This window comes from Sinohyriopsis cumingii, unplaced genomic scaffold, assembly GCF_028554795.1.
Source record: "Sinohyriopsis cumingii isolate HCF-2022 unplaced genomic scaffold, ASM2855479v2 utg002447l, whole genome shotgun sequence".
Taxonomy (NCBI): domain Eukaryota; kingdom Metazoa; phylum Mollusca; class Bivalvia; order Unionida; family Unionidae; genus Sinohyriopsis; species Sinohyriopsis cumingii.
The window spans coordinates 381,781-408,164 of NW_028316215.1; the positions used below are offsets into that span (position 1 = coordinate 381,781).

Here is a 26,384-nt window from a genome sequence, read left to right on the forward strand (position 1 = left end):
TCAACAATTTCATGCATTCCTTGTTCAGCGAAGTGGACTTGTACTTGAATAACAAACTGGTCAGCAGCAGCATGGATACTTACCCTTATCGTGCCTAGCTGGAAAATCTCTTGACGTACGGAAAAGAAGCCAAGAATACTCATCTGGATGCTTGCGTGGTATGGAAACCTGACACAGTGGGTGATAACACGCTTAACGATACAGCCCTCACAGCAGATGACGATCCTCACAATGTGGGGTTTAACACACGTAGAAACAAAATTCTGCAAGGACGTAGTTTAGAACTGATGGATTGTTTGCATTTGGACATGTGGTTACAAGAAAAGTATTTACTGAACGGGGTGGATATTCGCCTGAGACTGAATCGTAGCAGTACCGCTTTCCATTTGATGGACCATGCTAACGAGTACAAAACCATCATCCAAGAAGCCAGGCTCTACGTGCGACGCGTGGAAGTGTTACCGAAAGTGGGAAACGACATCAGTCACACGTTGAGCAGAACGACCACCAAGTATCCGATACGACGCGTGGAAGTAAAAACGTAAACCATTCCTGCTAGACAGCGACCCATGATCGAAGATCATCTGTTCCAAGGACAGTTACCCAAGCGTTTGATTATCGGTATCGTCAAGAATTCAGCCTTCAACGGAGTCCACAACGAAAATCCTTTCCTGTTTCATCATTACAACGTAGCCAAGATCGAAGTCAGTCGCGATGGCAAGACATTGTGTACCCGACCCTTTGAGCCTAAGTTTGGTGACAGGAATTACTTGAGGTCGTACTTGTCCCAGTACGAAGCCACCGGACAGTTAGGAACTAACACCAGTCACGGCATATCGTACGAGGATTATACAGGAGGCTACGGTTTGTGGGCGTTTGATTTCACTCCAGACCAAGGCAGCGAGGAGGGACATTTCCACCCTATAAAATCCGGTCAGATTCGTGTGGAACTTCAATTTACTAATCCTCTACCTGACACAGTGAACGTCCTCCTGTATGCAGAATTTGACAATCCGATAGAAATCAACAGTTTGAGAGAAGTTATTCTAGAATATTAGAAGTCATGGAAGACTGTTATCCCTCTTTACCTAGTGGAGAAACTTTCGACATGGAATTTGAGGAGACCATGAAAGAAGAATCTCAAGACAAAGACGACGAAGTTATGATCAAGTCGAGATGGCCAGAACAAGAAGTACATTTAGTCTCCTGTTTTGCTACAGTCCTGGCAGAAACAATGAAGGAATTGATCAAGGAAGATTACTATGGGTGTCGCAACGATCATCCCAGTCAAATTCAACACGATAAATGTCTGATGTTGAGTCAAGAAGAAAAATTGGACAAGTATCTGGACGAAGCTTGGAGTCTCATCTCGGAAGAAGACGTGTTGCACCAGTGGTATAAAGGCTTGCGTGAACATTCTTGTCCTCCATTAACAACTCAAGAGATCGATCGCATCGAAGCTCTCTTGGATCAGAGTTGGGAGACGAGGCGAAGAAACGGTTACTTGTCAGACATTTTCAAGCAAAAAGTCAGGATCGAATTGATCACTTATCATTATCTGTGAAGAAAAAACCCACACAAAACATGGATACCTGGGAACTGTATTATCTTTTGAACCACAGTTCGTATACTGCTTCTTGGAATCCTGTCGTATTTGCTAAAGATGAACTCCCTCATCGCAAACCTCAAGACCATCAAGCTTATGTGATCAACACGGACGACAGTCATCTCCCAAGAACCCACTGGGTAGCTGTCTACTTTCCTCAAGAAGGATGTGTGGAATATTTTGATTCGTATGGATTGCCTCCTTTGGAAGACGATATCATTGACTTTATGAGAAGAAATGCTAAGACCACCCGATTCAATAATGTGAAAATACAAGGCACAGATTCCTTGGTGTGTGGACAGTACTGTGTGTATTATCTGCATCATCGCAGCCTGGGCTATTCCTTAGAACATTTAGTGACTCATTTTGATCCTCGTTCTTCTTCTAGAAACGATGTGAAAGTAGATCGATGGTTTTGTGACCATTATGCTTATCTTTTGTCTCAAGCTAGGAAACGTACTGTCCATCAATGGCCTAATGACTTCCAACAGTGGAAATCACAATTCATCAATTTCATTCACAACGTTGTCAGCCCTGTCCAAAATAGTGTTAGTGATTTGAGAACAAATGTTTGTTATTTGAAAAAATGTTTAATGTTAAATTGAATAGTTATTGTTAAATTGAATAGTTATTGTTAAATTGAATAGTTATTGTTAAAATGTTATAGTTACTTTTTAGTGTTAAGTGATTTTGAATAAAAATGTTGTGTTTTGAAGAAAAAATGTCTTAGTGGTTTGTTTGGCTATAGGTATCCTGATTCATGCTCTTTGACTTCTCTCTATCCCTCCCATGACACTCATTGAACGTTCCGACTCGAAAACCGTGTAGGGATGTTTTCCTTCACGTCCGCGCTTTGACGTCTCCTGTCTAACCATCCATGATCGACTCATCCTCCTACGAAGATGTGCTCAAGACTAGCCAAACTAAACGAAGCCTACGTAAATTTGCATAGGGTCAGACACAGTCTGATACCAAACCCGGAAGAGATAGAGAATGTTAGAATGTTGAAAGTCACTGAAGACCTGATAGCTCTTTAGAGAAGAAATTAACAGGGAGAAAGAAGAATGGACGGAGAAGTACAGACTTCAGAAACAGCAGAGAGAGCAGCAACAACAACAACAACAACATCAGCAGGAACCTGAACCTGACAGAGGCTTTGTCGACTGTCGTGTCGATACCAGAGTTCTTCTCTTTCCGAAGAAGCCGACCTTATCCAGTGAGAAAGTCTGTCGTCAGAGGAGTCCGCCATCTTAGAACCTAAAAGATGGCCATTGTTTCAAGTTCACACAAAAACCAGCCCTTTTCAGGGCTTTCCCAATCTCTCGAAAAGAAATAACAATCCATTGCCTATAATAAGTTAGAAAAAAAATAGAAGTGCGTGTATAAGCACATGAATTCTTTATCTTGATTAGAAAGTGAGCCTCTGTGTGTGTGTGTGTGTGTGTGTGTGTGTGTGTGTGTGTGTGTGTGTGTGTGTGTGTGTGTGTGTAAGTATTTTATTTAAGTGACTTGTCAAAATGGGTAGTATAAAAAAGTGTTTCTTTTAGGTCCGCGCGTTTTTTTTTTTTTTGGTCATGATCTAGGTAATATAAGTTTTGGATCTTAAGGAGATGTTTTCCTTCACGTCCGCGCTTTTCATATAAATTGGAGAAAGCTCGACAGTCTGGCTACACTTGTTGACTGGTGAAGAAAGAAAATGAGTAGCAAGCTAGCAAAACTTTTTTAACTCCAGATGCAACTGGAATATGCCAGGCGCCTATTGAATGAACTGGCCGCGGAGGCCACTCTGGAAGAGGGAAGAATGAAAGAGGAAGAGAGAAGACAGAAAGAAGAGAAAGAAAAATATAGAGAGATCAGGTGTCACCCTATGATGAACCCTGTGTGCAAGGTGACACCTGAGGCAATGACACCTCCCCAGCCTGTAGCTGCACCACAGCCACAACCACAACAGGAGGTGAGGATGCCAACTCATCCTAGAATTAGAAATAGAAGAAGAGAAAAGACATGGAGTAAAGAAAGAAAAGATCAGGAAAACATAAAGAAACAGGCAGAGTTTGAGAGGCTCAATCAGAATTGGATGAAGATACAAACCAAGTTCAGAGCGTTGGGCCATCCTTACTGGTTACCAGAGTCAGAAATAAAGAAGAAGAAGAAAGGATTATTAGGAAAGATAAGGGGGTGGATGAAGAACTGGAGGAAATAGAAGAAGAAGAACAAGAACAAGAAGAAAACCAAATGCCCTTTTCAGGGCCACTCCTATGACTCAAAAAGACATTGACTTTTCTTGCCTCATTTTCTTTTTTTAAAATGTCTGTTGTCTATTGTTTGTGTTTTATCCCTCTCCCCTGTTCCATTTCCCTTGTCCCTAGACAGGCCCAAACTATATTCCCCTGTCCCATTCCCCTTGTCCCTAGACAGGCCCAAACTATATTCCCTTGTTCCATTCCCCTTGTCCCTAGACAGGCCCAAGAATATATTCCCATGTTAAATTCCCATTGTCCCCAAAGGGCCGCGAGAATTTTCCCCATGTTAAATTTACATAGTCCCCAGAGGGCCGCGACCCTGTTTTTAATGGTAAGTCCCATAGCCCTAGATCGCCCCACTTCACTACTTATATATATATATATATATATATATATATATATATATATATATATATATATATATATATATATATATATATATATATATATATACATATATATACATACATACGCACATATCTCTCTTTCTGTCCCTGTCTCTCTCAATAAAAATACATACATACATACATACATACATACATGCATACATACATACATACATACATACATACATATACACATGCATACATACATACATACATGCATACATACATATCTATCTATAAATACATATATATATATACATATATATACACATATCTGTCGATATATATATATATATATATATATATATATATATATATATATATATATATATATATATATATACATGCATGCATATACATATGTGCATAGACACATACATATATTTATACATATACATATACACATATATTTACTCATATATACACTTATATATACATATGCACGTACATATATACATACATGCATGCACATATATATATATATATATATATATATATATATATATATATATATATATATATATATATATATATATATATATATACATATACATATATATATACATGTGTGTGTGTGTGTGTGTGTGTGTGTGTGTGTGTGTGTGTGTGTTGTTCGATGTATCAATAATATGCCAGGAGATGTATACATTTTACTTTAAAAAGAAACCAGGCCTGCCTAGCTCCTTTTTTTTGGAAAAATATTCACAGCCGGTGGTATATCATTGATACAGCGTACATACTATACATATATTTTACTTATATCACATAAAAATACACATATTTGCCTGTGTGCGAAGTTAAGACTGACTGTGGGCAACTGTGTATTGACTGAGTGCACTCGCATCCCTGCCGAGTGTGTCCGCTACAAAATGTAGTTCTATGTCATTTTTAGCTGTTCACAATTACCACTGAATATTGATAAGTTGATTGTTTTCTTTTTCTAGTTTATATCGTTAATCACATTGATTAAATCAATATAAGAGACTTAAGATTTATACATGAAAGATGGTTTTAATGAAGTAAGTAGAGTACTACAAAAACACATCGTTACGCTTGAACACTGAACGCTCCGTCATTAGCATGGATTTTCGCCCGGATCTTGCTACGAAGGCCAGCAGAATGCTACGAAGGTCAACATAATGTTACGAAGGTCAAAAGAATGCTACGATGTTCAATAAACACAGTGAGTGAGACAGGGGTGCGGCCTTTGGACATTTGCATATTTAATTCATAATAATCTATTTTTAGAACCGTATAATAGGTTTAAGAAACAACAACAACAATGCATTAAATACATTACGTGTGCCCCGTAACCAAGACAGGCTATTGCGTTAGTATCATTGATTATATGAACACTGTAGATATAACCCAATAGAAGTGTATACATACCGTTACGACAAAACGTATTTCTTGTAGGTTACTTGGTGCAAAATCAGGTTTAAGGTTTTTATGCAGCCTAAATTCGTTTTTTTCTCAATCCAGATTTCTGCGTATTTAGTCTCTTATGCATGAGAGGGGAGGGGGGAAAGGAAAAAGAATGGACCGCGATGAAATTGTGTACCATATTAAATTAATTTAAAAAACTGGAATTCACCAACGTATAGGAATTGAACCGACAGTACAAAGTTCCAAGACTGTTTACATATTCGTATTATTACGCCATGGGCGGATAACAATATGATATACCAATAGTATCGGTATATCAGATTGCTTTACACCAACACTTTAAAGCCATGTTATTATTATTATTATTATTATTATTATTATATATATATATATATATATATATATATATATATATATATATATATATATATATATATATATATATATATGTGTGTGTGTGTGTGTGTGTGTGTGTGTGTGTGTGTGGAAAATAATATGGAAAAATTAATGAAGAAATTGTTTTGTTTCGTTCCTTTTGGAACTATGTTTATGTGAAATGACCATTATTAATCCAAACACAGTTCTATATACATTTATTGTCCAGGTGGAAACATGGTTTCGAAGTACATTCATATCACATTACAATTCCATGAAGAGTACACTTTTTTAAAAATAGGACAATAACTATAATTTCCATCACACCTTATAATCTGACGATATTGTAATCGATGCTAACCTCGACGTAATCCATAACAAGTTGACAGTTTATCTATAATCCATAATCCTTAATATTACTTTATTAATGAAGTTTGCTGTTTTGCCTGGCATACCTCCAAACATAAATTCAAACATTTTGCGTTTAGGTGACTGGATGATCCATGTAAAAACAAAACTTAAAAATAGCTGAGCAATGTAAGTCAATAATTACCAAACTTTAAGGCCCGTGCACGTTTTACTGTGCGAACATTTGAATTGGAACACCAGTGGGTGCCTGTAATGTCCACTAGAATTCAGCTATACAAGGAAAACTACAAAGTAAGCACTAAACTAGAAAGAACCAAACCACAAACCTGGAGAGTGGAACGCCATTTAACAAGAGCCATCAGAATTATCCACAACAGAGCTGATGATGTCCACGAATGTATGAAATATTTTGAAAAGCATGACAATCTGTGAAAGAATAAGTTTAAGAAAGGTTAAATTTATGTATAAAGTTTCAAATAGTTCTGTGCCAACTAAATAAATGATATGGTCAGCAAAAGGTCAAATAATATCAATACAGAACACTCCAGTCTATCGATTATATGCCATCCAATAACTTTCTTCTTCCAAAGTCCAACACGAAATTGTATAAATATAGTCCGATTTTCTCGGGTCCAATCATCTGGAACTGTCAACCTAAAGATGTTAAAGAAGCATCATCAGCATCTTTTCCTCATTACAGGTATTTGAAATATACGCCATCCAGATAATGTCTTTAACAGGTTATGGCCAGCTTTTGGGTGTGTTGGTATTTGTATATACTATATCAAATGTCTCTTAGTGTCACACGTGTGTATGTGCGTGTCTTTTAATCATGCATGTTGCAATACACAATGCTCTGTGCGCAGAATACATACTTAGCTGCTCTAGTGTGCACCAATCCATTATACCTTTTTGTATGATGTTTGTTTCCAAGTTGTAAGTTATATATGTGTATGTACATATGTAGATAATATAGGGCATGAAGGGAGATTAGTTTCTGTACTAATTGTGTCACCGTCATAAAATAAAATCTTTATTATTATTATTAAACCAAGGACCAATGTGCTTTTCAACAAGCCGTTTGACTATATCATAAAACAAAAAAACGAAATATCTAACTGGAAGGATGCATAGTGCAGCTATTATAACGTGTATGGATAGATTCAGTCGATATATATTCTAGACTAACCTTAGCATGGGTGGACCTAGGAATATGTTTGTTTGCGGGAAGCTGGGGTGGACTAAACGAATAAACATTAGGTCTCTGAGAAAAATTCCCAGGGTGGGGACCCAGACGGCGAAACACCAAGGAGCTCCTCCATTGTAAATGTTTCTAAGGCATAGCTAAAATTATCAAACAGTAATGTAAATTCACTCCTAAACATCTCCCCCAATTGTTGCCGCAAGAGATTATTACAAGCTGACGAAGAAAAAATATCACGGGTAAAATATTTGCAATGAGGAGTGCACAGCTTTATTCCAGACTTTCAACATGCAATACATGATTATATAAAATTTACTGTGAGATCTTTAGACACTATATATCTGAATGGACGTAGCTATGGCCTGCCTTATCAAATGTAAAATTACAACTCCATGCAAACCTTGCCACGCACCGTTTGAGTACCGCTTGTTTTAGATAGCGTTGGATACTCGAACCAGCAATTGGTCGCAAAATGTGAAACATTCCAACATTTAAAAAAAAATAAAGTTTGCATTAGAGATACGCAGTATTATCGATATACCAGCTTTCCGTGGTATTTGTGTACTGTGCCGGTAGTTCCGTGTTTCCGTCAGTAAGGATTGTACAGAAATCTCTGAGTAATCTTGTTATGAATGTAATGTTATTAACAAGATTTTTTTTCATTGTTCAAAGGAAAATACAAAAATTACAAAAACTTTGTTTTTGTCGCAAATTAAATTTGAATGTCGCAAATATTTATGATTCGTTAATCGCATGTTGACACGCGTCACGAACACCAACGTGGTGACCAAATGGAATATTGTGAAAGACTTTGGCCCAGACCCAACCTTTGGGAAAAATTTGAATTGATGAAACATTTTTTAGTTATTTACTAGCGTATGCAATTGTGTCAAATACATCTTTTCTTTTGCAAGACTGTGAATCGTCCAATCTTTTACAAAAGGGCAGCTGTTTTCTGTTTGAATTTTATGTAATTTATCGAGTCTATTAAATATTTTCTAGTCTGCGGAGTAAGTGTGGTTTATGTTTACTGGATCTCTCGGATTAATATATAATCCGGATGCTAGTATCCAACTCTAGGTTTTTCTGCTTATAATATAAATAGTGTAGACTGTATATTGTAGGCCTCAGCATCAACACTTCTTATTTATATCAGCTAATGTCGTTCACAGGGTGTAAGCTTAATTATCTCCCTTTTGTTCGTTAGCCATTAGGAAAAAACATTGTAAGTGACATTACTTCTAAGTATGTGGTCAAAATTTTATGAAAAGTGGACTTGTAATATTGAGTTTATAAAGATTTGGAATGGCTTACATTTTAATGGACAAAATGCACGAGTCACCCACTGGGCTCTGTCCGACCGCTTCATGAAGCTAAACATGTGGAGTCCAGGTAAATATTCACACCTAGCCGGCTGATCTTAATGGTCAGAGGTCCAATGAAATGTCTCTTGTGGGATAGTTTGACCGATTCCGATATGGGTCAAATGGGCCTTTTCGAAAACTGATTTATCGCCGTTGAGTGGGAAAATTTTCTGAGTACGCACGATGATGTCAATACAATAACTTGTTCACTTGTATTGCTTTGATTTTTTGTCAGGATGCTAATTATCATAACAAAGCGTGTTGACCAAAAATTATTTAAACGGTCTCAACATCAAAGGGTATGTCAGCGGACAAGATGTTTTTTTAGATTATGCTATCCGTCTTTGGTGAATACATGAAAGAAACTTAATCTAAAACCAGCAATGAATAGTTACATATTACGAAAACAATATTATCTGCTTATTTACATAGCTAAAACAATAACTTTCTGAATTTCAACGTGTTGGGGTTGCTTTAAATCGGTCATTTCAGGTTTTTCAACTGCTTACTATAACAAGCTGCCAGACTGCGTTATTTGGAGTAATAGTCCCCGAAAGTTGACGTGGCAAGTAGGGTATGTGCACTGAACGGACAGAAGAGTTCCAGCTCAAGCGGAGCAACCTAGTTTCCGAAAAAGGCATATAGAAGAAAGAACATTAAATATCCGTGTTAGGTATTTAGGCAATTGTCATACGATTTTCTTTCTAGCTTTGATCTCCCTCGTGGCCAAGTGAAGATTAATCAGTAAGTTTCTGTTGAGGATGGCTGAGGCAGTGAACACACCTGAATGAAGAGAACTAACAAATCCTCCAGTCACAACATCTTGACCTGTGAAGAGAAAATATACAAACCTTGTACATTGCTAACATTGTTTAAGCATGTGACCATAAACGATTTGCATGTGTAAACAATCCAGTTTTTTATATATTTAATTAAAAGGTGTTTAAGGTTCGCCAGTTCAACCTCGTCCAAGTAGCTAGCCGTGTACCCTGGCCTCCCATGATGCTCCGCACATGAGAAACGCACCATTGAATGGCCCATATCAGTGGATAAATTCAAGACGGAGGAAGTAATATAAAAATTCTTTGGCAATAAAGAAATATTATTAAATCAGCTACTTCCAATTTTGTCGCCACCGGCATTTTTTTTACTATGTCAATAAAAGATTTATGGAATGTTTGTTTAAAGTGGTACTATGCAGTACTGTCATTTTCAGACAATATGTTTGATCTGGGGTGAGGGTAATGTGATAGATTGCAATATTGTATGGTTGTGTGTTAAAGGAGTCCGGAATGCTTTATTTAAATGAAAGTTTCATCGATTGTGTTTTACCGTTATTTTACATTAAGTTCCAACATTTTCGAATATATCGAGTTTTCTATCATGGAGTGTACTCGTATTTTAAAATGCATTGAATAAACATATACTGTGGTCATGGAGGGTGGGCTTAGTCTTGTAACGAAATAGATTCCTATGTTTGCGATGCTATTTTCGGCTCATTACAATTTGCCATTTCTATCTATCTCGTTTAGGCAAATAATATTTTGTTAGTTACGATGTACCTTGTTTCGTGTGTGGAGCATAATGGGAGGCCAGGGTACGCGGCTTTCAAGTAGCCAGCTACGGAAAGAGACCTTTTTATATTGCGGGAAAGCGTGTGTTAAAGGGTGGTAATGCACAAAAATAATCTGATTAAAATCAGATCTCCATTGTCTTACATGATGATCTTACATCAACGGCTTAGGAGTCATAATTTCTGACCTATGTTATTACCATAATCGCTAATTTTATCAGCCAATCAGATGAAGTCTCATTACCTCGCATTTGGGGAACTAACCGGTAAAGCTGAAGAGTGCCAATGTGTGCTTAACGACTTTTATTCACTTGCAGGTCTCTGAAAGCTGCATTTCCATTGGCTAATTAAAAGGTCAACATAATATTACCTCTAACCGGTCGATATCAGTGCTTCACGTAGAACAGTCGAGATCTGGTTTTAATCAGATTGCGCACAAAGAAAGAAACGGTTAGGAAATCATATATGGAATTGATAGAAATATGTCAATACGGCAGTTGAACGGCATATGTGTCATTGTAAAAATAACTTACACAATATGAAAGTTAACAGTGTCAGAGACAGGACGAACAAATTGAAAACAAAACACTAAGCTACTGTATTTTACTCCGATCACTTCAAAATAAGAATAAACGTACACTCAAATTCCAAGCAAGATGAAAGGAAAACGTTTTACACGAGTTTATATAATTATTGAGCGATCAAGTACTTATAATGTTTAAACAATATCACGTGCAAGTGATGTCTAAATCAGATATGATAATATTGAGGGATTTAGAAGGAAATATTCGTGCATATCAAAAAGGAAGGAGAGGTTTAAATCACGTTCTCTGAGAGGCGATACAATTCATTTTCTTACCTGTAAGATAAAGACCTGGAATATCTGTCTTTGCTCGCATTTTGGTGAAAATTTCCGGACTAAATCTATTTAATTTATGGTCAAGTCCACAGATTTCCCCCTTGGGGTATCCAAGATAATGCCGATTCGTTATGGGTGTTCCCACTTCAATATATTCCATCTGGAAAAGAAATATAATGGCTGGTCATAAACAAAGATTTACCTTCTTCCTCGCATGTGACATTTTCAACGGATTGTTCTAATAAAAATATTAAAGAAGCTAGATTTGTCAAAGGTGTTGTAATTTAGAAGGGAAAACACGCATCGATCAGTCTTGTTAAAGGTAATTGTTTGCCGATTCATCAACAATTCAACGATGACGGCATTTGTAATAATGATGGATACAAAAGGTTGCACAGTCAGAGTTAAAGGATCTCGGACATGAAATATATAGATGAGGAACTACGTTTGTTTGCAAAGCGTCTGCCCTCAATGTAGACACTACAGTCCAGAAAGTTCCGAAATGTGAAACATTGTTGAGTCACGTGAAATGTGAATCGGGCTAGCTTCATAAGAACATGATGAAGTGTATAAAATGTCATGACCACAGGTGCAATATTTTGTGCTATCGCGCTAAATGGCTTTTGAGACGGACGGACAGAGGGATGAATATTAAAGCAGTAATCTCCTCTATGACGTGGCAATGTGGATCTAATAATGTAAAGAGAATTCTGAGAAAACAAACGTACCAACAATAACTGCTCAGAACATAAATGAATCTGAAATTCAGTTCCAATAAAAGGCCATAAAGTATGGAATATATCGTATCAGTTTTTGTTAGACTGGATGGATATGAAAACAGTATGCACCTTTATGATGTCGCGATTTGGATCTAATAATGATAAGAATCAGAGAAAGCAAACTGTACAACAATTAATTATTTTTTCAAAAAGTAGTGAATTGCTTCAACTTGAATGAATATGAAATTTGATTCCAGGATAAAGTCATAAAGTTATGGGTCATTACGTTATCAGGGTTTTTATATTGGACCGTAAATTCATATTCATAAATGTTTAAACAATTCATTCGTCTGAGAATCCTCCAAGTTACAAAAAAAGAAAGAAAAGTGTTTCAAAGCTCATGGTCATCTTCAATGCCGACGAATTATGAAATATGAGGTCAGAAAAATGGGTTTAAAACAGGCCAAAAGTCTTTGCAAAATAAGGTTTAAGCAGACCACCATATGCCCATGTAACGCTAAAAGAATAGCGCGTTGGCCTTGCACCTCAGTGCCAGTTTTAGTCGTCTCCATATTCTGACCTGTCCAGTTATTATAGCCTAAAAGACAAGTTTTCCAAATGAGGTCATTCTTGCTAGCATTGTAACAGATGACAGTATGTTGTCAAAACTTATTGTACAATTGACAAATAATATATTAGTGCCATTATCAAAGGTTAATTCATTTTGCTCAGTATAGATGTACGGTTTTAACCTTTCCGGCCAGTTGAGGAAAAACTTGTTGACACTGAAGCCACATTTTTCTACCGATTCTTTCCTTCGGGTCCACGTAGTCCTTTCCACGGTGCTGACACCTCTGCTCCTCCCAAGCTGAGAACCATTCATACGGACAAAGGGCGATTATTAATGCTGCCGATTTACCTGAAGGCAGAGGACTAAGGACAAAAATGATAACTTCAAGTTTGAATGAGCCCTCCAAAAGAAATAAAGAATTTGTAACCTTTTCTAATTGTTAACAATGAAAAACTCTTTGAACCAAGATAGCAAGAATCACAGAAAGAATCGACAGACCATTCCATCAATGTGTCCATTAGTCGTTCAAACAGTTGTCCCATCAGCCTGTATGACACACGATAACTATAGTTAAACTTCTTAACACTGTAGTTTTCTTTTAGTTCAGTAACTTTTCTATCGACATTATTAAGTAAGATTCATTAACACTGGTCTAAAGGGTGTTTTAGGATATTAAAACAAATAAAATGATAAAAAGAGTAGAAAAGAAGTAAAAACCAGAAAATCAATTTCTAATTATTATCATTGTTATTCTCATTATATTTTTGTTAAATATGTACAAGTTGTTTCAATCGGAAACTCTTGCGTTCTAAACTCACTACAATGATTAGATGCAGTGTACCAGCACAACATTTCTCAATGGACTCACGATAATGTATCATACAACTATTTATTCGGCAATGGTGCCGTTGACATAGAAGATGTTATCACTCAAAATGTCACCCTTTTTTACTTTTTTATAGTTACCATACAAAGCTCTGCAAGACGACTAATGTCAATTATGTAAAGATTTTTCCTTTCCATCGATAATGACTTGATGGATATCAGATGTCTTGCATGTTAAGTGTATATATCCTTGATACGTTACGCAATACACGTTAAAGGGACCCAATTACTAATTCAATTCCCAAAGAACATGTCAATATATTTGAATAAAAATAATTTCAGCATTAGGTGGGTCTACAGATCATGTATACTTTAAATCATTAGAGCTAGAGGATCTGTTTCCGCCTTGAAATATAGTAATTTCTAGCAATGTTATCAGCCTTGTGCTCCTAAACATGGTGGATGTCCTGATCTGCACATAATATCATAGCCTCACACTAACAGACCATTTCCTACTTTGTCAGTAGGAAATCAAATATAGGATGTGCAAATAGAAGTGTCAAGCCTAGTAGATAGACTGAAGTTTATGAAATGTATAATGGACAGAAAATTAAATTAATTTACTAGCCAATGGTTGCATCTCGAAATATGTAGAACCGTATTTTCCCTCCAACAAGTACTAGTTCTCTGCCTGTGAAACAAATGCGTGGTCCGATAAAATGCATGCATATGTTGACCGAGGAGACAAATTGATCATTTCTCCGTGTTATCATGAATAAAATCAAGTGTTGCTGTTTTCGCTTTTAAATACATATGATATATTATTTCCACTACAGTCTCAAGTGATGTTTCTTACTGATTCGTAATTGAATAGATCTTTCACGATAAAATGTAACAATCGATAGTTGTTGGAACGCAAGTGACCTGTCACCAGAGTGCGTCTCTTGCGCTTTTATTGTGAGGTGGTGTATTACTCAGTAATCGAAATGGGAAAATGCAACTTTTATTAGATGGGCACACTACAGCATACATGGGATGCTATAAATCACATGCAAATTCATGTACCGTTGTATAAACAGACTCACCTGGATACCTGTACTCCCAACTTGGATCTTTGGCCGAAGGAAACGAAATAAAACAGTATGGCACTTCCAAGTCGGCTGCCTCCTCCACACTCGGAGCAAAGTATTCCTCCAGTATTTGTTCAAGTTCAAGACTGTTCAAAATACAAATATCATGCTTAATATTGAATTGAGGCAATCTAGATCTGCATACCCCCCAAGCCAAAAGACAACATAATTACCTCCCATTTTGCAACGCCTGTTAACATGGTCACAAACATGCTTATATATATATATATATATATATATATATATATATATATATATATATATATATATATATATATATATATATATATATATATTGGAGCTATTTCAAGCAAATATCACTTCACGACAAATAAATGGATAATTCCATTAAATCTAACAGTACTTGAAGTTTTAAAATCTTAATACTAAAGAAAGAGTTAATTTTATTATGAAAATCCAATGAGTCGTCATATGTATCCTTTTGTAAACGCCACGCTATAAATGAGAAACAGACAGACAGAGAGACTGGCGGTACATTGATGAAGTGATACGTTGATACATGGTATAAATGGTTAATATCATTAACTTTTCAGTTATTGTCCAAACAGACAGAGGATATACTTGGTTGGGTCACACAGTATGTACATATTGTATACTTGTTTGTGTCACACAGTAAATACATACAATATACTCATTTTTGTCACAAAGAATGTACATATAGTACTTGTTTGTGTCAGACAGTATATACATATAATAAACTCGTTTCTGTCACAGCATGTTGATATAGTATACTCGTTTTTGCCACACAGTATGTACATGTAGTACACTTGTTTGTGACACACGGTATGTACATGTAGTACACTTGTTTGTGACACACGGTATGTACATGTAGTACACTTGTTTGTGACACACGGTATGTACATGTAAGGTCGTTAGCTTAGATGCACATGTATGAAATTTTAGACGCAAGAACTTTGTGTCATTTTACGGACAGGAGTCCCTAACTATAATGACCTTTTACATTATAGGTAAATTTGATATTGATATTGTGTATTCGATGACCAAAGGTAGATAATCGTTACATCCGAAAGTATGTACCAATAGTAAGCATAAATTAGAGTTTACCTATGAGCTGCCCAAGTATTGCCTGCCTTCAGGCCAAGCTCTTCTGTAGATCCATCTAGGCCAATGAACGTTGTTATATATGATATGCTACTGCCAACTTCTTCCACCAATGGATAATAGGCTAAACAAAAAAAAAACAAAAAACAAAACAATATCAGATAAATCCAAATGCAGAGATTGCTTTTCAAAACCCGAATGCATAATTTCACTTGTCTATAATTTAAGTTAATTAATATGATTCCAGATCTTTCTGATTTTTAGAAAAGAATTCCTACAGTGATCAAGATGTGTTTCAAAACGCATATTGATACATGGCTTGCGTGTTAAACGAGTAAATGTAAGGAGTGTTAATGGTTTTTATATTTTTTATAGTTCGAAAGCATCTTGGTCAGTGGGTATATTTATATTTTAGCCGTTAGGTGTCCTTGAGAAATGCTTTCCCCTGAAAAGGGTTTTATTTTAAAATGTCTAAGGATATATGACCAGAATTAAATTTACCTGATTTAGCAGCTACCTTCTTTGGAAGTAAATATTTAAATGTATTATGAACGCCTGTATTAGATATGATGTATTTCGCATGAATGATTATATCGCCACTGTTCTTGTGGATCTGGACACCTAAAATAAAGATAATGAAAAGTGACAATGAGGCATTGATAAATATAAACAAGTAAATATTTTTGAGGATAGTTTTTACATACAGAAGAAACTCTGTTCGAGATACATTCCTTATTTCTTATGTATGCCAGATATAAACCTAGCATTACGTTTTCTAAAGATCATCTAAAAATAGCACACATGGAGCAATTCTCAGGCAAGCCTGCATTACAGATAATACAGCTTCATAAATGTCAATTTTGACCTCGAAGCGCAAAACCTATAACTAAAAATTCAGTGTTCAAATAAAGTACAAAAGAAATGCAGCTTGATTTTGTTTGTTTCCTTTTTGAGGATCTCGGAACTCGATTTTAACAAAAATAAGGTCTCAGTTTCATTATCCTAAAATTTGCAGTATTACCAGTTATTTAATTCAATACGTTGTTGTGGAACAAACACTATTTCGTTTAGATTCGAGTCCACAACGTTAGACTCGAAATTCTGAAAACCTGCTGCACACGAAACTCAAGTTCGTGTTCAAATTAAAACAAAAAGCAACAATAACAGTAACTTCTTTAGGCTTGTCGAGAATAAAGTTATAGTGAACGAACATTCGCGATTTGCGTAATTTTGGTTCTTCCATCAACATGTGACAGGTCAATAATAACGTTGTTGTTTGAGTGCAACACCATTATTCAACGCATGATAGGCTATACGTGGCGGTCAATATAACAGATGGAAGAAGAAACATCGAAAACCCCAGTAAGAACCATCGGGTACCTACTGGAAAAGCTTTCGCACAAACCCACATTGGTAGAGCCAGGACTCGAACGTACGCGAACAGAAGTTAGATGGCAGTGATCGGTAAAAGCGAGCGTTTTAGGCTATTCAGCCAAACAGGGCTCCCACAAATGACAGTAATGAAGCATCATTTCCAGATCTGGGGTTTGGGGTCAGATCTTCAGTTTGATACTTATAAAGTTTGTGCATAAGGGGCTGATGAAAACTAATCAAGACCATTCAGTAATGTGGTACTAACACTTCAAAAACACAAACATATGGTGCTATCTACGTGGCAAAAGGAGCTGCACAGTGTGTTAAATTTGTATTAGTCTCGAAACAGAGGGCTCAAATCAATGTGCAAACAAGGACAGAGAAAAGTCAATGTTTGTAACTTTAACATTTTTCTCCACGTGTGCACTCTTCCCTGGGTACAATAATGCTTTTCTCTACTCACCCGTTGCTCTTCCTGCATTATCTATGAGTATTTCTGATAAAGGACAGTCTACAAGCACCTTGCCCCCATATCGCTCAATAATGGGGATCATTTGAAAGGCAATCTCACTAGACCCTCCCAGAGGGTAGTATGCCCCTCCCATATAATGGTTTATTATTATTCCGTATTCTAAGATGCTCATTTGACTTGGTGGTACACCTGGAATTCAGATATAAAAGTATCTTTTACGAACATATAAGTATGAAATATCGTTGTTAATTGGAAGGCAACAAGACGATGGCAATACCGTGAAAACAGTTTAAAAATAATAAAAATAATGCAGAGTACAAAGTACAATATACTATACAGCTATTTTTTTCTACGCATATCGACAGTGTGTTATCAAGAACTAATTCTACCGCTCCAAACAAGTTCATTTTAAATGTGTTATAGAATGGTGTATTAAAGGCGACTGTTGATTCATTAGTAATAAATGTCCCAATAGTATCTACTGTAATATTGCATAGCTAAAATATCATATACCAAGTTACTGAGGCTATTATTTATCAATCGATACATAAATAAATAAGAAAAGAAACTGGAAAATTCGCGATCGAAGTTTGTGTAATATTGAAGAAATAGGAAAATAGGAAATGTACGCAGCATTGATCACATAATCAGCACAAGAACAAAGAATTGGTACTGTACCAGAGTCTCCAAAGGCGTAAGCAAGAACAGCCTTTAGTTCTGTGTTGTCCGATATACTGTTCAGGAATTCCGTCACGCTAGTCTATCAATGTTTGTTATATCTCTGAAAAATAAGTCCATGAATGCCGCTTCTTACGAGGAACATAGTAACGGACTCGGGAAGTATTTTAAGGGCCATTGTTCCCACACAGGTCCATTTATTTCCCTGAAAACGAAACATTGATTGATTGACTGACTGATTGATTGATTGATTGATTGATTATTTAGCGATGGTTTAGTTTCACGGCACAGTAAGACAGGTAGGTTATTTAGTTCGAGGCAAATAGAGTAAAATGCGTTGTCAGATGGTACTCCACGGTATCTGACCCCGCCTGGCACAATGGTACAATTTAAACACGTGTCATTTCGGTCGTGAGATGACATTGTTACAGCCACAAAAAAAATGTTAATAACAATTTTAAATTTTTGAAACGTTAGTAATCACATATTCCCATGAAGCATATTTCCAGGATGTTTAACCTACCATGTCTAAAAGCATCGCTCATTCCATCACCATCTATCTACGTTTTTATCAGATTTTCTGTTTCTTCAGAAAAGAAAGACCTTTACAGAGTGGATTAAAATTTAAGAAGAAGATTCATGGATTTCTAAAACAAAACATACCTCCAGAAATTTAGTATATTTGTCTATAGCGGCTTTTTCTTGTGGGAACATCTCCATCAACTTCTGAAAATAATTACGTTTCCCAGCAACCATCGGGTAGCGCTTAGTGTATGAAGGAGAACCTACGGCTACCTATTTACAAGAAGACACAAGATTCGCAAAAATTAAAATAACAAATGCACATAATACAGAACAAATTCTCCATAATTTGTGACTTTACATAATTTATATCGTAACTTGACTCACAATACAGTTGTGAATTTTGCAACGGTAGAATCGGTGGAAAGAAAACAAAGACATTTTCAAAATTGTGAATTGTGCATCATTGTGCATCTATGAGGCGTTTCGCAAACCAGTCAAAGGAGGAAAAAAGAAAAGCCATATATATATATATATATATATATATATATATATATATATATATATATATATATATATACACACGCATGCAAGTCAGATGCACCTGCAAATGACATAGACCCTGATATTCCGACGCATAATTTGAATGTAGATCATGGTCTGTTGGTTCTACTGATTATTCCAAACCCACGACGTCGACCCAGATCTGCCATCACATAACGTGATCTCTGTCAGTCTTGTATGCATTTGAATCCGACTTGTGTGGGAGTATAAACGGTACAAGTAATAGTACTTATATATAGTGAAAAGTTTACATTTTCTTTTCATTCTAGTGCCCGTGCCACTTTTTATGAAGTCAATATTACCTCAAAATTATTTTCAGCAAGAGAAAAATGAATAAGTAGCGTTGTTTTCTAACAATGTAAGATCAGTTGATTGGCAAATCGCAATTCATACACATTTTGCCTACTGTATACAAAGGAAACTCTTAGACCTACCGTATCATAGGCTTCGTCCATGGGAATCCAGACGACTTGGCCCTCTGTAACTTGATCTATTAATACCCTGGGATCCTCTCCGTTCCCCATTTCTCCGACATAGTGAATTCCTGCAGTACATGAACAGTTAGTTATAGAGGTAACTCTGTACCATTGCACGGTACTCAATCCCACTGAATTATTGTTTGAAGTAAGAATAGTTTAGAGGGATAGGGTACCCAGCAACTATTCAAGTATATGCTGACGTATTTTAATAAAAGAGTTCAATAATGGCTGTACTAGTGCCAGATTACCCATTAAGCACGCTACGCACGTGCTTAGGGCACCGGCACAACAGGGGCACCTGAAAAAAAGTCAAATTAATTACTGATGATAAAATCAAATGAATTACATTTGACCATTTCGATCTGCACGTACGAGTATTTTGATTTGGAATGATGGCAACACTGGTATTTTACTACCTTTTTAGTTTTTGATACTGGTTTGTTTGTTGTTGTTTTTATTTTATTTGGGGGTGGGGTCACATGGGGGGAGGCACCGTAATATTTTCAGTGCTTTAGGCCCTGGAAGGCCTTAATCCGGCACTGGTCTGTGCGCATTCCTAGAATCCTTTAAGTGATGCGAGAACTTGAGGGATTTTACTTAAAGGGGCAAACTTGTCAACTACCCTATAACATTGTTAGCGAAGGACAATGGAAGTTTGCAACGTCTTAATCTTATGATTTAGACAGCAACACGTTTTATTTCGTCCGAATATATAAATAAGAATATAGATCCACAAAAATAAATTTATAATGGATAAATAAGTTTTGATTTATCGAAGGTAGCTTTAACCCAAAATAGCTATTTTTTTGTCATCTGAGAATTGTCAATGATTTAAATAAATTATGAAGATTTGCACATGTCAATGTGGGTAAGGAAAGTTTTCCGTATAATCTTGCTATCTTACAATCTTGTAAAGGTCATTTATTTGTCCTCTCGTTTATTAACATTCGTGTGTAAAGTCGCCTATTTCATAAATATTATATTTGTGTTACTTTTCGTTCGTTTGCAGTGCATCGAATTCTTATCCCAAAGGCGGGTTTGCCATGCATCCAGGCGAGCCCTAGTCAGCTGTTTTGTTATATCCCTTAGGAAAGTCTCTTTGATTCCATTTCCTCGGCATCATATGGCTAATACTAGTAATGTGTTAAAATTGCCATTAAAATCACAAAACAAAACCATTCCTTAATTCATTCATTCATTCTTACATTTATTCTTTACTTATTCACCTATCTGCATCTACTTCGTTTATGTCTTTTTACTTTGCATATTATTTTTAATTATTTAACTGACTTGCGAAGATCGGAAACAAAATTATCTAGATTAATGGACGTCTCAAAAACAAATCGCCAGAAAAGTCTTAAAACATTACGTCGTGATCTTAATTAGATGGCCGTCATCAACAAATTGCTGAAGATTATTAAAAAATGTTATATTTTATTTATATTTAGGGAGGCTTTATTATTCTCTTTGAAGAATATTAATCTACTGCAAATCGTGGTCGCGTGACTTTTAAAATATTCCTTATTCAAGCATGGAAGGCAATATGGTCAAACGTTCTTAAGACATTTTCTTATACATGCAATAAGTATTCAAAACAAAAGCAGAATTTGCTTAAAGTTTTCTGTAGGAGTAGTCATACCGATCATCAGATGAGTAGTTCGTGATTTTTTTAAACCTTATTTTATGTTAAGAGGAGATGAAAAATGATTATCTCAGTTAAACCTAAGTAGGTGAAAAATATAAAACTGTATTTTTAAAAACTGATTTTGATCGCATAATTGCTGGTTTAAATATAATTTCACTTGAACAATTTATTTCATCCAGTAATCTCCATTTCGTTGCATTTTTTAACAAAAACATTTGTTTGAAACGTTTATTAATTAATTCTACTCGTTTACTCAACGAAATTCACAGGATGAATGCAAATGCAACGTAAGTTTTCATTCTCGCGAGATGCGTTCTTAGGGGAGATAACAGTGTGAAGCTTCACTTAAAATTGTCAAGTCCAAAACATGTTGACAATGTTTTGAAACACCAGTGTCAATGCACAAATACCTTCATATTATAGTGGTCATGTAGACAGACCATAGTGGTCGCTGATGTTATGGGTGACTAACCTCATCTGTAGAACAACATGTTGAAGTGGTCAGTTCAAACCTGAATTTGAGTGTTGGTGAAGTTTTACAAATTAGCAAAGGTTAGAATGGTTGTGCCCCAGGAAGTTTAGTATATATTTTGTCTATTAGGAATTAGCAAAATATAATTTCAATACTCCTTGCATGTAGAATTAATTCCAACTTAGTTTTTGCTTTGCTGATTCGAAGTCATACGGTCAAGATACGTGGAAACTTCAGAACATAATTGCTGCAAAAACTAGTGTAGCTATCATTCGTTGCAACGCCATTGTTTAAAAAAGAAATATTAACTTAATGTCCAAACATCGGACAAAAAGAACGTATACGTTAGTAAATCTGATGCTACAACGCAATATTCCAGTTCCGACACTGACATTGATTACCCATACATGCTAAAACGGCACCGACCAAAGCCGGATATCCAATGAGCACAAGATAATTGCGATTCTAATAGTACCAATAATCAATCATAATTTCTGACCTACATTAGAATCCATATTTTAACGAAGTGGGCACAACACGCCGAGTACTCCTGTTAATAATTTTGATTTGTATTGTTGGTTTGGATTGACAGCAGTGACAGAGGGGAGATAATAGCTTTAGCAGCAATTAATGTATTACGATCCAGAGATATGTATAGCCCCCACCCCCCAATCCAAATAGGCTTCTTTAATCAACTGAAAAAAAGTTCACAATTAGCAACATTATGTGTTTGCGGCGAATAATTGGACCAAAAAAAAACTTAATTAGTTTGACACTATGTGCAAATGTCTCGGGGGTAAATATACTTTGACCGCCCGTCAATGGCCGATTCTCGTTCATGTTGCTTTGGCAAAACCTTGGACCCGAATGTTTATGCTAACTATGCGAGCAACAGCATGGAATGGATGGCAATTAGTGAAGTCCATGTGTTACGAATCTATGGTCATAAACTAAGCAACAAACAGAAGCAAATCCAACAAGTTTTGTGAAACTTTACAAACAATTTAATTATGACTGTTATTAAATGAAAATTTAATATGAACTTAGAGTATTATTAATTGAATCCCAAATAATCCTAAAAAAATTTATTAGGTCCCAAAGAATGGAACGTTCCGTATAATGTTAAGATCCGCCAACAATCCTGACGTGTCAAAATGGCGCTGTCCAAACTCCTTTGAGTACTTCACAATGGTCCCAGAATCATATTTTAATGCAATGAGTACATTCTATTTCCAATGAATAATCCAAACAAAACTTTCCTCTCAAATAATATCTAAATACAGCATAAACTACGTCTGCAGACTGGTTGTTACAATAAGAACACAAAAAATAATAATCCAAAATAGGTATGAATCCAAAATATGAATGAATCTGATTGCCCTGTTCTCTCCTAAATATACAGCTTGAAGAGTATATTACGATTACATATCGCACTGTTCCCCACGTGACAGATCTTACTACTCAATCTAATATTTCAAAATATATATTCATGTGATGTAACCCATCAAATGGGAAATTACTTAATTCTTCCAAAGACCCACCTGACATGACCCATCCAGTGGGAAATAATCCCAAATTAGTAAACAGGTATTTTCTTCATAATTGTTATGTATATTTGATTTAATTTATATTTGATTTCATCGAATTGTTTGAAAGTTTTAATTGCTTTATTCCATTACATATTATAGTAATGCAATTTTATTTACTGGAATTTTATATTTTCCAGAAATTAGTTTGACCTGACTGTTATTTTCGTAAACGCTTAATAATAGAGCTCTGTATATTTATGCTGACCTAGTTCCTGACCTTCAAGTAAACAACTTCTTTTTTTAATTCATTCGTAATATGGGATTGATAAGAGTGAGATCGATGCTTACTGGAAGTACGTGATTTAAAGCTTCTATTTGTTTCTGGAAAGTGATCACGTGACCTCCATACCGGCATCCGTTTTGTGCAGTAGCTAGGTTTGATACCGATGTTTTGAAAAATAATCGGAGTTGGGGTTTCAAAGACTTCGACTTTAAAGTGTTTGTTTCTATCTGTTGTGACCAGTTGGAGTTATATTTTAAACAAATTTCAGATTATTTGGATTCTAAAAGATTAATTGTTTCCCTGGAAAATATGTTTAAGTGCTCATACAGAATTCTTAGACAAAGACATTTACTGAAATTATATTCGGAATTCAAACATCGGATTATATTCTGTGCTTCAACAAAGAACTGTTGACACATCAGTCCTATACTGGATACAGTATACGTCATCACCTTCCATTTTGGATTTTCGTAGGGATTCGAACTCAAATTCATTAAAACATTTTATTACTAGGACTTCTTAGTTTTAATTCTTGGATTATTCTTGGATTATTTTTGGATTTGATTCTTAAAACCGCAAGTTCTGTTCCTCATTTTTACCTTGTTAAATTTTACAAAGCTTGTTGTCCTCACGCATTTCTTGTTACTGTTTATGAGAGCCTATGCACGTAACATAGTATTATTATTATTTCTCGAAAACACATAGGCCAATAACTATTTATAGATCAATCGCAATCTACAATCTTAATATCTTAAAGCAGAATTGTATACCTCTGTATAAAAGTTATCTAATATCTTGATTAAAGATGATCATTACAAATTGTAATCATGAATACAAGCTACACATTCTATAGACATAATCTTGTACTAAGAGTTACAAAAATGTAGATATACATAACACCTGACTGTTTTATGAAGTTCGACATACGTACGAGTCTCAATAAACATGAGATTTTACTAGTTAACAATAGTAAAATTATCAAAGGTCTTTCATTTCTTAAAGAATATGTTATCATCTAAAGAAACATGCTCTGAAGAGTCCTTCATTCGCGAAAAATATCACCAATCTTGATGAAAATTAAAACTTCCATTGTGAAAAATATACGTTTTCTTAAGAAGATAACACCCTTTCACGAACAGCTTCACTTTCTTTGGGCACTGTTTCCCTGAAAGAAAGTTACAGCCTTCGTGAAAACTGCACTTTGTTTACGAAAAATTGACTTTTGTCCACGAAAGAAAGACCTTTTCATGAAATTTTGTTTCTTTTTTTAACATTTTGCATCGATGGCATAAGACACATGTTTCATTAATTTGGGGATTATTCATGACAACTATACTTTTTCTCGAAAAATAATATCTTTTATCGAGAAAAAATGATGATATTCAAGAATGTCACATCTTAAAAGTGCATGTCAGTGCAAGCCTTTCACAAAAAGATGTAATTTTCACGAAAATGTCACTTTATTCACAAAAAGTGCATTTCCTCGTCAGTGCAAGTTTTAAAGCATGTAAGCTACATTTGTTGTGAAAAAGTTAACTCTTCACGAAAAAAAATGCTTCAAGAAAAAAGTTAGTCTTTAAGAATACTTGTGATTCTTTCTTGAAGAGACAACACTCAAGAAAACAAATTTCCTGATGACAAATCACTTCTATTTTCATGTGTTCGGCCAGTGTACATACTTCGGTTTGCACGAGAAAACTGATCAGATGTGGTGTCTACAGAAAACTTCGTAAAAAGGCCAGTTTTTTAAGGTTATAAACGCGACTATGAGACGCTGTAGCGGACAAAAGCTGCTCCACTCAGAACGTTGGAGTTTAAATTTTAATATCATATGTCGAGATTCCAATTTCACATGTTGAATCAAATTACTTGTCCTTAAAGTTCTATTTTATTTTGCAGATTGAGACTTTAGATTGTTTTGTTTGAATTACACATTAGCGGTTGAAATTTCAATGTCATAGGTCAAGAATTCTAAATTCACTTGTTGAATCAAACTGTTTGTGTTGAAAGTTCGATTTGATATGTCGAGTACTGAGATTTCATTTGCTCAATTACACAGCGTTTGTTGAAAATTTGATATCCAATGTTGAGTTTTAAGAATATACCTTTTGAATTACACAGCGGTTGTTGGAATGTTAATCTCATGTCGAGAATTCCAATTTCACGTGTTGAATCAAAATGCTTGTCATTAAAGTTCCATTTTATTGTCTAGATCGAGATTTCAGGTTGTATCAACCGCTAAAATGTAAAAGCTCTACATTATACATAGAAGTTTCAATCGACAACGTGTAATTCATTAGATGAAATCTAAATACTCGACATATGAAATAACACTTCCAGCCACCGCTGTACAATCCAACTGATAAAATCTAAAATCTCGACCTAGACAACGGAATTTTAAGGAAAAACAGTTCGATAAAACATGTGAAATTTGATTTCCCGACATACGACATTGAAATTCCAACTGCAAAGTTCTCATTGGACCAGCTTAGATTAAATGTTAAAAAGTCAGCATCTGATACCCAAGTTTCAACCAACCCCGTGTAATTCAACAGTTGAAATCTAAATACTCGACGTATCAAATGGAACTTTCATTACCAACCGTTAGATTCAACGTGTGGAATTCTAGACATAGGACATTGAAATTTCAACCACCGCTGCACAATTCAACAC

General features: G+C 35.5%; 1 pseudogene; it reads right to left on the bottom strand.

Moving 5' to 3' along the window:
* Nucleotides 1–26,384, bottom strand: part of LOC149770725 (all-trans-retinol 13,14-reductase-like) — a 60,734-nt pseudogene that overhangs the window by 31,624 nt on the left and 2,726 nt on the right.